At 40.2% G+C, this 13,028-nt stretch overlaps 1 pseudogene; it reads left to right on the top strand.

Moving 5' to 3' along the window:
* Positions 1-2,350: 2,350 nt before the first annotated feature.
* LOC148703326 (putative fructokinase-8 pseudogene) lies at positions 2,351-2,874 on the top strand (annotated as a pseudogene).
* The last annotated feature ends 10,154 nt before the right edge of the window (positions 2,875-13,028 follow it).

Genomic DNA, 13,028 nt, shown 5'->3' with positions numbered 1-13,028 from the left:
TTAGTCTGCATCGGCCATACCGATGCATGCAAGTAGTTTTTTTTTTTTTTTTTAAGTTCGTCGGTTTTGGCATGTCCAATTGGCACCAATATCATATTGATAACATAGCATTCCAATGGGAAGGCGATACAAGATTTTAAATTGTTATTTAAAACCTTGGTTAAAGATATTCCAGGAGAGTGTCGTGTTCAAATAGGAGGAAGAACAATTTTTTCCTTCGTTTTGGTTTCTATTTCAACTTTTGATAGCAATTTTAAAGCAAAGTTAGGGTGATATTTTGAGTTGGAAGAATAACATTTTTCTCCAATTTTCTTTGACTTTTCTCTGAATTTTGGGTAGGAGATTCATGTGAGAACATGGCTGGGCCTACTTTCAAAATATGTTAGCAGTCTGATTTGAAATCAGGTTGGATTAGGATTGAAGGCTAGGGCAACTTGACCCTACATTTCCAAGTTGGGCTCAGGCTTTACTCGGCTCGATCTTACCTAAACCCAACTGAATCCAACCCAATTCTTGGATGGGTAGGGTATGGATCCAAAGTATGGTCACCAATTAGTATTCTGGACTCACTTGAAACAAATTTTCATATTTAAATAAAAAAATCAAATAGAAGCATGAATAGTTACGAAACTTTTCAACTTTTTGTTTATATGGCTGCATCCACACAATTTGTGATGTACTCTCTCTCAGCATGCATGTACTATAATCTGATAGAACTGCAAACTATGCACAAAATACAAAAGAAAAAACAAAAGATGTCTTCTATGGTCAAATGCACTTGATTCATATCTGCAACAATTTAACAATTTACTGTCAGAATAGCACAGTTTTTTGTCACTGTGAAAAGATTTTTCCTTAAAATTGTGTTCCCCTGTATTTGCACCCTAAAGGAACATAGTCCTGATAAGGACACTATTGTTTAAACTGAACTTAAAACAATAAGCAGTTGCTAGTTGATGCACTTGAAATGGGATTACAACATTCTGTGTTGATGATATTAATAAACAAACTCTAAACTTTAATAAGCATTTCACTGCAACAAATCATCCATCACAGGTGCAAGGCACATAAGAATGTTCCTCTCTAGCATGCATCAATGTGGTACCGAGCAGAGAGTAAATTTTTCTTCTGAAAGCTGAATGGAAGGTCTGAACACTTAGAATTAAGATACTTCTATTCAATTGCTAAGCACAAAACTAACTACCATATAATAATTCATAGCCATATTTTCAGTGTACTCCTGATACTAGTTAATTGATTCTAGTTAATCAGTGTACTCCTGATAGTTTCAAAAGAAATAAAATAATAATTCATAGCCATATTTTCAGTAGTAGATATTCACATATAATAAATATATAAATATGCTCACACTGAAAATCATATAAAACCATATCATCTTATACAAAACCGAATTCATCCATACAAATCCCACAATACAAATCTAGCGATATGAATCAATAAAAAAAATATGTACTAGTGATCAAGTATTGGGATTCTTATCTTTACTAAGGATAAACTTAAATAGTAGGTATAATCCCATACCATAAACTACGAACTAGGGTTTTATGTACCCTCCTCAAACACTACAAGAAAATACGCTTTTGCTGACTTTTTCCCGCCGACGCTAACAAAAAGCGTCAACAAATTTTGAGTGAGGGCTAAAATTGGACGGCGCTTTTGTATAGCTTCGGGTGAAATTTAAATAAGACAACGCTTTAAATTGTCGGAGGCGGAAAAAAAGGGCTAAAGCGTGTGGATCCCTCCTTTTTTCCTCCTCGATCCCCTGCCTCTCTCTCTCTCTCTCTCTCTCTCTCTCTCTCGCACGTGGAGAACAATCCCTAACCCTTTCACCCAGCCGCCATCATCCCCCCCCTCCTTCCTCCCCGATCCAACTTGGCTACCCTTCTCCCCCTAAACCGCCCACCGAGCTTCGGATCCCCCTCCTCCTCCGAGCTTTTAGGGCGACGGTAGCCGTCGAGAAAGATGTTCTACCCCTCCGAGTTGAGGATACGGTAGTAGCGGTGGGCGGGCTGTGGTCCGACAAGATGAGCGGCCATGGATGCAGGCAAATGGAGGCCGGGTTCGTGAGTTTCAAGGCCTCCATCCATCTCGTAAGTTTCATCTCCCCCTCACCTCTCCATCCATCCTTGCATCCCCATCTCCCTCCAAGAACTCCTCCTCCTCTCACCCTCCCCTCATTGGAGGCCCAGGCCGCAGCTCGTGGCAGAGGAGAAATTGGATCAGGCCCGAGGAACATTTGAAGGGCTCGGAGGCGACTGGAGAAGGAGATTGTGAGAGAGGAGTATGCTCTGATTCTTTAATTTTTCCTTCTAGTTCTTGAGTTTTGATCATGGATGGGTATGTTCTTTCTAGTTCTTTTTGGCATCCAAAGTTTCATTTTAATTGTTAATGATTTTTTATTTTTGATTTTCTTGATTGTGGAGCCCTGCAGATCGGCGCATTTGACGGCACTGGAGGTGGTCAAGGAAGCTGGTGTTCTGCTCTCCTATGACCCCAATCTCCGGCTGCCCCTTTGGCTGTCGCCCGCAGAGGCTAGAGAGCAGATCATGAGCATATGGGACCAGGCCGACATGGTTAAGATCAGCGATGCTGAGCTGGAGTTCCTGACCGGCGAGGCCTCCGTGGAAGATGAGGTTGCCATGAAGCTCTGGCGGCCCACCCTGAAGCTTCTCCTGGTCACCATCGGGGACAAGGGATGCAACTACTACACCAAGGTTTCTGCAATTCCCAGTAATTGGAATCAAACTGGCTCTTCAATCACGAGTTTTATTGGTAACATTTGTTGTTGATCTTGATTTGCAATTCCCAGTAACCTCCTGCCATGAAGCTCTGGCGGTCCACCTTGAAGATTAAGCCAACAACCATCGGGGACAACAAGGCCTCCGATGGAAAATAATTTTTTTAAAAAAATTTAAGGCTATAAGCGTCGGCTTTGAGGATTTTAGCGACGCTTTTAAGCGTGGCTAAAAAGTGTCGCTAAAAATCAACCTTTTATAACGTTTTTCAAAAGCGTCGGAAAAATTTTTTTCCACTCAGGTATCACCGACGCTTCATGACGCTTTGTGTAACGTCCGTCGGATCTTTACTGTCGCTTATAAGCGTCGGTAAAGGATGTAAAAAGCGTCGGTAAAGGATGTAAAAAAGATCGCTTTTTTTGTAGTGAAAGCCTTCTCGTGTAGATAACTTCTCCCTTATAGAATAAATCCCAATCATCAAAAGAAAATCATCTATAGATATTATCACTTATGGATATTAACAGTCTAGACCTTTTACTGGAGTCCACCAGAGGTTCATCACTAGGTCTCTCAAATCCCTTTTATCAATCATTTGGTTCAGTTTAAGAGAAAAAAAGAGAGAAAGGAAGGGTGAGAGCAAAGTGAGAGAGAAGAAAGAGAAAGGTAGAGAGAGGAGAGAGAGAAAGCAGAGAAAAAAGAGAGCTATCACAACTCTCTCTCTCTTTTTCTCTAAATAGAAGAAGACAGGGGAGGCTCCATGGAGGTGGCATCGCCAAGGACAGCTCAATTTTGGTGGCGAAAAATAGGAAATTCAAGCCGAAGAGGGGAGCCCCTATTCACTAAGATTCCGAAGACTCATCGGTTCTAATCAAAAGAAAACGACGGCCCAAGAACCCTAAAAAAGAAGAAAGAAATATTTAGCAAACTTACCTTTGCTGCCGGTGAGATCTCGCGGCCAAAATGATGGTAAAATGGCAGGATCTCACGACCAAGAAATTTCGTCCAAAAAACTTGAAATCAGTTGTTGAGAGGAAAATTTGGTTTGAAATTGTTTGAGGAGAGGCTCCTATTATAGAAAAATCCTAGGACCCTGCCCGATTCCAGCGTCCTAGTACTCCCATCGAAAGGCTTGTTCTTCTGCGGCACGTGCGAGTCACGCGTGAGTCTGGTCCGGGTCAACCCACCCCAGCCGGTTAATTTGAAGCCGGTTCATCACACTACGACTGGGATCGCACGCAATGGCCGTCAAACCATCGGACGGATCGTTTCCTCTCCAATCGTACAACATGGCAGTGAAGAGCAAAATATTCACCCGGGGAACACCGTCGACGCCCTCTGCTTGGAAGAGATTTGAACATGGGCATCGCCGTCTTGCTTGGAAGAGATTTGAAAGAAGTCAGCCCGCTCGGCACGAGGCCTGTGGACTGCGTCCTGGAGATCCAAATCATAGAGAGACTTTCGAGGCGGAAGGGAACGGGTATCGGGCCAGAGAAGGAATTGGACGTAAGCAGGAGCTGCTTGAGGTAGGTCATGTTCTGGATGACATCGATGCGGCCCCAGAGAGGCCGCTTCCCTTCTGGTTGTTGAGCCAGAGGGAGCTGAGCCGGGGGACGGCAAAGCTCGAGGAGATCGGGCCTGTGACGTTGTTGCCGGAGCGGGGCAGGCGGTAAGAGTTGGGGAAGTCGACGCCAGGGAAGTCGGGGATGGTGCCGGTGAGATTGACGCCGTTGGCGGAGAAGTCGACGAGGCCGGAGGCGTCGCGGAGGGACGGTGGGATGGTCCAGGCGGAGAAGGGGTTGGCGTCGAGATAGACGTTGGTGAGGGAGTTGAGGCCGGAGAAGAAGTCTTCCGGAATGGAGGAGAAGCTACTGTTGGCCAGGAAGAGGGCGTCGAGGCCGGCAAGGGAGGAGAGGGGAGGGGACATGGAGAGAAGTTCATCATGAGTTCGCCAGGTTGGTCACAAGACAGTGGTCACCATTTGATGTGTACATAGGAAGAAGCTGGGATTAGAGAGGTGGTTGGTACATAACTATTCCTTCACATTTGCCCTTGGTTGTGAAACCATGCTGCCTTTTGGGTCCATTTTGGAAAAGGAAGTGAAAAGAGATGTCTTTTGTTCGGTTGGAATTTTCAAAAAAAAAGATAAAAAAGTTGTATTTTTATAAAAATATGATTTCCATATTTTATGGAAAAGTTTTTTCCATAAGAAACATGAAAAAGTTACTTTCTTATAAGGCGGAAATCACTCCATTTTTATTTTTTTCCAAAAAGGCCCTTCAACATTAAAGAAGCATTAAAAACTTAATTTTTATTAAAGGCATAATAAGAATTATACATAACTTTTCTAGGAAAGTGGATGGCCAACCAAACATAAACACTTTGGAAATTTGTCACTTTCTCATAATCAACCAAACATGCTAAAAGTATTTTCCTAGGCATTCTCTTTTTAGGAATTTGTTTCCCAGAAATCATATTCCTTGGAAGGAAAATGCTTCCTGCGAACCAAACGAGCCCTTTATGGAAAGATGGGTGCCTATCAACAACAATATATCAAATATATAGTATATAATAAGATTGCTATGTTTGATAGCCATTCATCTTCTGATGAAAATAATTGAGTGGTAGCATTTTATAGTGCAAATCACGCACCGCCGAAGACCCATACTCCTCTTGCTCTTGAATGTTTCATGAATAAAGAGCATTTGAAATAGGGATTTGGCTTTCTTGAGTAGTGCTAAAGGGATTCATCTTGTTATAGTTTGCCCTTACTATTGAAGTGTGGCTACTATGCGAAAAGTAATCGAACTCAACCAAAATGTGCAGCAAATGCCGTCCACAATCTCCAGTTTGCTGATCACGGGGCAAATAGAGCTCCCATTACAGGTTATGTGATACATCCTGAGACGTTGTTTAGTATACGTATCGGATTCTTTCGCCATTAGAGTTTTCAATCCAAGATTGGCAGTGCCTCAGGTGCAACGAATCTAGGATGCCTCCTTGACTCTCTTTTGGCTACAACATCATGTGCAGATGTGCTTATATAAATATGTCCGAGCTACGTACTCATATTCTAGTTGGTGAAACGAGTTGAGAAGGGCTTATAGAGCACCAGTGCGTTCGATGATGACCTATTAAAATATTAAGTAAAATTAAAATACTCCATGCTACTGTACACCAAGTGGAACAAAATTGCAATAGTGAAGTAGCTGAGCATAATTTTTCTCCACATGACACAACTGGGCTCCTTTTACCGGTCCAAAAATTCCAGCTTCATGCACAGTAGTCTAAGAGGAGATGAAGGATGGTGAACTGTTGAAATCAGTCATTGCTGCAGGTACTAATAGTTTTGCATAGAAGATTTGTTAACATTTTGCTGACTTGAAAGAGTATCATTTATCCTCTCATAATGGAGTATAATGACTGGTGATTTTGTTTTCAGAATCAAATGGGCACCAAATCAGGCTCTCGTATAAGAAGTTTTCATCCTTCCCATCTCTTCAGTTGACGCTTTATTTATATTGCACAGGTACTGCTACATGATGTATGAAACAAAATGGTACTAAGGTGGATCTATTTGCTAAATCTTAGGTCACTTTTGCATGCATGTTCTCGAAGAGCCTTCAAGTACTTATGATGCCAAGCATCGCATGAGTCTTTTTTCAAACGACACATGTAAACAAAACCGAGAATGTTGAGCTTTTGCATTTCACTCCCCCTCTCCCCCCTTTTTTCTTTGTATCCATCTGCACTATAATTTGCCTACATTCCAAGACTTGAACCCACAAATTTGGTTGGTTGCTAAGTAGAGGACTTTGGCAACTGGGACAGGCCCCAGCTCATAAAATTGCACTTGACTCTTGAAGCTTGGCTTATGAACCACTTCAATCTGCTACTTATTTTAAAGAACTAATTCAACCTCAAACCATTTCTAGGCCAAGTTTTGAAGCATAGATTGAAGTTGGCTTTACATATATATATAATACTGGATGAGCCTAAACAAGCAAATTACTCAAATCGATGGCGATCTATTCAGGAGCATCTCAAATCATTTAGCCCTAAAGGTTCGCAACATTTGGGACCTTACTTATGTCACATAGGATAAATTTACTCAAGTGTTTGGATCCTCTCCAATTCTTATTCTATCATTTCCTTAATCACCCAAACACCATTGCCAATAATTGGTAGCTCAACTGGTTGGCATCTACCTCTTCAAGTGAGAGGTTTCAGTTGAACCTTCAATGCTGGCCGCTAATCACCATATCTCAAATCAGAAAAAAAAAAATAATCAGATTTTGTATTTGAAAGGATTTGAAATCACTTCCTCAAGCCCCGTACAATTAGCTCATCAGCTTTCACATATTAGTAAACAAATAAATCAGGACCGTGGGATCGATGCTTGCTTCATTTATTTGTTTGCACCCCTACGCAGTTACGTCCTAAATCATAAAATAAATGGATCCCAACCTTCTCAAGTTATTTACTGAAGAAAATATTCCCATTTATTTCAAAAGATTTAACAAACTATATCTCAAAACACAGCTGAAATGTGACATCTCCCTAATTAAGGATAAAAATGAAGGTTCTTCATTAGACCTCAAAGCATGAATAGTTTCTCCTTTTCCTTTTTCTCAAGAAAAAGATCCCTCATCTCCTTAAAATAAGGCAATATTGCTTAACAATAGGTTTACAGGTGGCTTTGATTGTGTTGAAGACCTTTCAATCAGTTTTCTTGATGCTGATTCTTTTCCGGAGAAATTAACGGGCTCATGGTCTCTTAACGTAGTAGATGTGACATGCAGCAATTCACTAAAGATAAGGTGCCAAAGGAGCCTTTTAGACAAAAGAATAAGGCATGCATATGAGGCAATTTTCTGGGCCACAGATATGACCTTCCATCATCAACCGAAGGTAAGCTAAAATCTAATAGCAACTGTTAAATTAGCCAACAGTGGTCCAGTTTTGATATCAGATAGTTATTTCAGGACGATGCCAGCTTATACAAAGTCATTGTTGTAGACTGGCAAGATGTAATCTAATATTAATGCTATGATTCCTTTATTCGAAAGGCTTCTTACAGACTAGAGCTTCTCAATTGGAGCACCTAATCCTTTTTTCCGTACGACAGAATGTTTTAGTGTATGTATGTTTTTTTTTTCTCTAAGAGCTGGTCCCCTTGCCATCTTCATGACTTGGATTGAAAGGAGTGCAACAATTATCATGGAATAAGGGTTAGTTGCGTCCAACTACCAAAGTAAGATTAGTTTAATCAAGAGACCATGCGTTTTGTGTTATAGTGCATCTATTTGGTTATTTTGATCACTCATCACATGCTAAAAAGGTCATACTTTTTACGCAAACTCTCGCTCGACTCTTGAGCTTCATGCCTGTCATTCTTTTTTCTAATTTTTAATGACTTTCAATCTCTCAATTGACACTGAAAGATGCTCTCTCTTAATTGAGATCTATTCTGATCAATCTTCCACTTGGACTAAACTCCACTAACATTATTACGTAAGTATATGCAATAATCTTTTTTTTTTCTTTTATTTAAAAAAACAAGTAGAGGGAGGGAGAGGAGAGATTCATTCATATTATGCACCATGCAAAATTCAAATCCAAAATCTCTAGTTGCTATATAAGACAGAAGTACAGCCAGCAAAGCAAGCCTCAGTTCTTGATACCACTCTCTTTAAAATTTATTTGAATATACATAGAAAGTTATAATGGTTTTGCACTTCACATGTTTTTTTTTTTAAAAAAATCATGAATCTAATTCAAACCGTTTGTGCACCAAGATCAAAACATCATACGTGAATACATGTGACCAAATGAGTACTCAACTAATGAGTCCTTGAAGAAAAAAGCCCCTTTCAGTGGTTCTCTCAAAGGAGAGAGAAGAAAGGCCAGAAAAAAAGGAGCCTCAACATGGCTTGTGAAGGCCATGTGAATATTTTACACAAACTTCGGTGGGAGGACATGACTCTTCCTGGCAGTTAGCATACGAGCATTGCTTATGCTCCATTTGGCCACATTCGAGCCCACGTCGCTGCTACCTTTGTGTCGTCTTATCCTCCCTGTCCAAAAACAAATCTATTTCCAGCTAATACTGTACGGCAGATATGGAGGTTTACTCAGCTACCCTTGGAGTTTAGATGGAATGGCTTCGTTTTTGGGTTTACGTCCAAAGTCTTGCTATAATTTCAACCTAGTGGAACCAAGAGAGGGCTCTGACCGCACCAACTCCCTGGCATGAGTTAGGAGGCCTGGCATCTGTTTCATTATAAACAGCGTCTCGATTCCAGGGCCTCCAAGCCAGAAGACAAAAGGAACAGAAAACTGAAGGCTTTTTTCCATGCTGGTGTTTGATCAAAGCCTGATTAGGATATCATATACTTCTTTATTTATATATGTATTTATGTTTGTTTGCACGAAAGGTGTCTTGAGGCAATTCTATTTAACTATAGTTCAGTGCATGACTTTAGTCAGCTATGGTTCAAATAGAGTTGGTAGTTACCATGGGAACTGAGCTTCAACGTCGTCTCAAATCCAAATTGGACGGGCAACCATTATCCTCAAAGCCTGACTAGTTTCAGTGAAATTGTCAAGAAATGTTTTGTGTAATTTTGATGAAGTGAGTGCTACATGTGATTAGATGAAATTGAAAGGTGACATTAAGTCAAGAGGAGGTGATAGTGAGTAGAAGAAAAAATGAAACTTGTGAATATGATGGAACAAAGTGCCGTACTAAAGATCAATCAAAGAAAAACTGACCCAAGAAAAGTATTTGTTCCAAAGTTGAATACGAAATGCAAATGCACCCCAAAATGAGATTAATTTCCAGCCAGTTTGTTTAGGGAAACATGATAAGTAATATGAACAAATTTAAACCACCGGGGATGAACCGTGAATAGTTTATAACAAGCTCATCTTCTAATAGGCAAGAAAAAAATTACTTGATATGCGGACGTATGTTTAGTCTCACATCAGTTATTTGCTGAATAGATTTTGAATACTTAAACAGGATCAAGAAACCCAAAATGTTTGCTTCGAAGCAAATCACTTTATAAGCACAAAATCTTCCAATGCTACATGACTCCACAACAAATTTGGACGGCAGGTAGTAATCAAACCTCAATTTCTTTCTTTTCTCTTTTATTTTTTCTTAAAGAGAAAGAGGGATGATCCCTTCACATTATAATTACCTAGGTCGGGTTATTTGAGGTGCATCATCTTAAATCGAATCTTGCTAAGTGATATCACCACTAAGGAAAGCCCAGTTATGTCAACCCATAAAATGTGCCATCCTGCAAGCCTCTTTATGTGTGTGTGTGTGTGTGTGTGTGTGTGAAAGAGAGAGAGAGAGGGAGGGAGAGTAGTTTCCTGTTCCTAGACTAACAAAACGATGGAGACCACTTATTAGGGCGACAGCACAAGACCAGATGCGGGGTTTTATGGATGGTTCCTGGCGTGCATGTGGTCCACTATGGCGTAGGCCCGGGCCTTGCACGATAATAGCTGTGAACGGAGGGTGGAGAGCCGTAGACAGGAAGGCCAAAACTGGTACCTGGATATTATTTGGGTAACAACGGGCACATGGACATGGAAATCGCCATCAGCTGCATGGTTTTTTCTTAAAAGAAACCAAAGGCAAAGCCGAAAAGTAGTGCAAATGGTCACCAAAATTTAAGACTTTTGTTACGTGATGCTCATCGATCCCTTTTTTTTTCTCTCCCTCTCTCTCGCTGGTTGCTTAATTAAAATTTCTAAAGCTAATTTAATGCTTATCAGAGCTGTAGTAGTGCAAATGATCACCTCAAAAACTGCATGAAGATGGAGACGCTGGAGAGGGAAAAGAAATATTTTGTGTTTGTCTTTCACTTATCAGAGCTTGAGTCATATCGGATGTTGATGGTAGCTTGGAGAGGAGGTTATTTAGCTGTGCTAGCTGCCATCTCAATGAGTAGTTAGATTAATCTAAAACACGTAATTTATAGGAGGTGGTGGCATGATTAGCTTCTCATTTGTGCTTGTGATGCATATTAGAAAAAGTGCATGCAGTGGTTGTGATTTTTCTAAGTGGCTTCATGAATGGACTTGCTAATAGAGCATTTAAAACTTGGTATTAGAATATCATATGAGCAAGATCTCTTTAAGGTATTAAAATATGATATAAAAATGGTCTTTCTAAAGTCAACCTCAGGACAGCCATGCAAGACTTTCATGTTAAAGAAAATACATGAAATATAAGTTGCTCGCCTTATTTAATTTGCGAATCTTATCCCCCTCTCTATGGCATCAATTTCTCAAAGTCAATCTGCAGGCCTCCTCTACAAACAAAAAAGAAAAACAAGAAACGACGCTGTAATCCATCGAACTTTGGGTTAAACAAGCAACATTAATGCATTAGGTTATCAATGTAAAATTCATGACATCCATAAGAGAGAGTCTTCTTCCATGAAACTCAATATGCTGATTGACAAGGAGGGGACAATGTCGATTGGTTCCAATTAAAGACACCTATATGACTGGTGCTTTTCTATATCTCGTGACGTTCCCTGCTGAGTAGGCCATGGCATCATCATGCACAAACAAATCTAGAGCTGATGTAATACTACATTAATTATAAAGATTTCTAACAAATTATACAATTTTGGTCTATAAAGGCGGGTTTGGCACACCGGTAAGGTTTCTTCATTGCAATCGACCTCGATGTCATAGCCTAAACCGCCATGACCCCTTTTTGATGTCCATATAGTAAAAAGTAGTTCCCAAAGATTTCCTAGACTTGCTTTTAGATAAAGAGAGAAGAAAGTGGTGCTTGTAATAAAGCATTATATTCATCATGGATAATTTGCCATAGAATAAAATGGAAAGAGAATATTCGAAAAAGATTGAATTGATGAACTAAGAAACCACAGAGGTTATAAGTCCAGTCAGGCTTGGTATGCTGTGTACAGAAAGGAATTCCATGGCTTTACCATACCCAATTCGACCACAGGTATTGCAACTGTTTGATGAGCCAGGCTTGTTAAACCATGACTGTCCTACTCTAATAACATTACTAATCCCTTGAATCCTACATGAAAGACTTTAATTCACAAAATGACAAATTATAAACCATGACCAACAATACTTGGATATAATGACGAATTATAAACTTTAGACCATTAAGCTTCCTTAATTGACTTCGTAAATTAAAAAAAAGGAGCAAAAATATTTCACTGAGGTCACATTAGCGACCTGCACCCAAATATTAGGCAGTGGACAATTTATGTAACTAACTTGACCTACAACCTACAAATAGACACTCAACTAAAAAATACCAACTCATCAATCTGGTAAAGTCTCGGATAGCTAAGTTCATATATATCCTGACTTCATCAAGACTTGAGGGACTAAATTAAGAAGTGCTCATGTTGTGATGCATAACTTACTGTCCGTCATCTTCCTTACACACACAGAAAGAGAGAGAGAGAGGGAAAAAAAAAAAAAGCTAAAAAAAATCAACAACAGGGAGGGAAATCTCCATTAATTTGGCCTTTGGTAGCAAAAAGGAATCAACCCCACGCACTTATAAATGGCAGATCTATGGAAAATGACTTTAATAATTAAGCCCAATATCTTATACTCCGAGGAATCCTATTCCTCTTTCAAGAAAAGTTACCTTGTTATACTGTGAGAAATAAGGTAGCTGAACTTTCACAGTTCTTAGCCCATGTTGGGCTCCACCAGGAACAAGAAAAAGCAGGGCGATGAACTCACCAGGGTAACCACAACCAGACCCAAACACTTAATAAAAGGGAACGCCAGATTAGGCCCCCATTGTTGGGTTGCAGACACCCAAATTGGAGGGCGCAAAAGCTAGCATCTGCCAACCCCCACAGACTGAAGAAAGGGAAAAGAAAAATGGGTTTTTTTTCTTAAAGACAAAAAAAACACCCACCACCACACCTTCCTCACAGCTAAACGGCTACATACGCAGGGAAAAAAGAGAGAGAGAATAAAAAAGTGCCTCGCCACAGCACCACACCCACACCTTCCTGCACCAACTAATCTCCTACAGCTAAACAAAGATGCCTTGGTCTTCACAAACCAAAGCCTTCTCACAACACCATGCTGTCACCGGGTTGTACTAATAATACTATGCGTTAACAGCAGTGGTATTGAGAAACTAGTACTAATAACAACAATAATGGCTACACTTGCACCGAACCAAGACCATGCCTCCTTCGACATATGGATTACAGAAGGGTGGAAGGGAGTGCAACAACA

This window comes from Phoenix dactylifera, chromosome 5 (genome assembly GCF_051530095.1).
Source record: "Phoenix dactylifera cultivar Ajwa chromosome 5, Ajwa_hap1_PhDact_Kaust_v1.1, whole genome shotgun sequence".
Taxonomy (NCBI): domain Eukaryota; kingdom Viridiplantae; phylum Streptophyta; class Magnoliopsida; order Arecales; family Arecaceae; genus Phoenix; species Phoenix dactylifera.
This window is presented reverse-complemented; position numbering and strand designations above follow the sequence as displayed.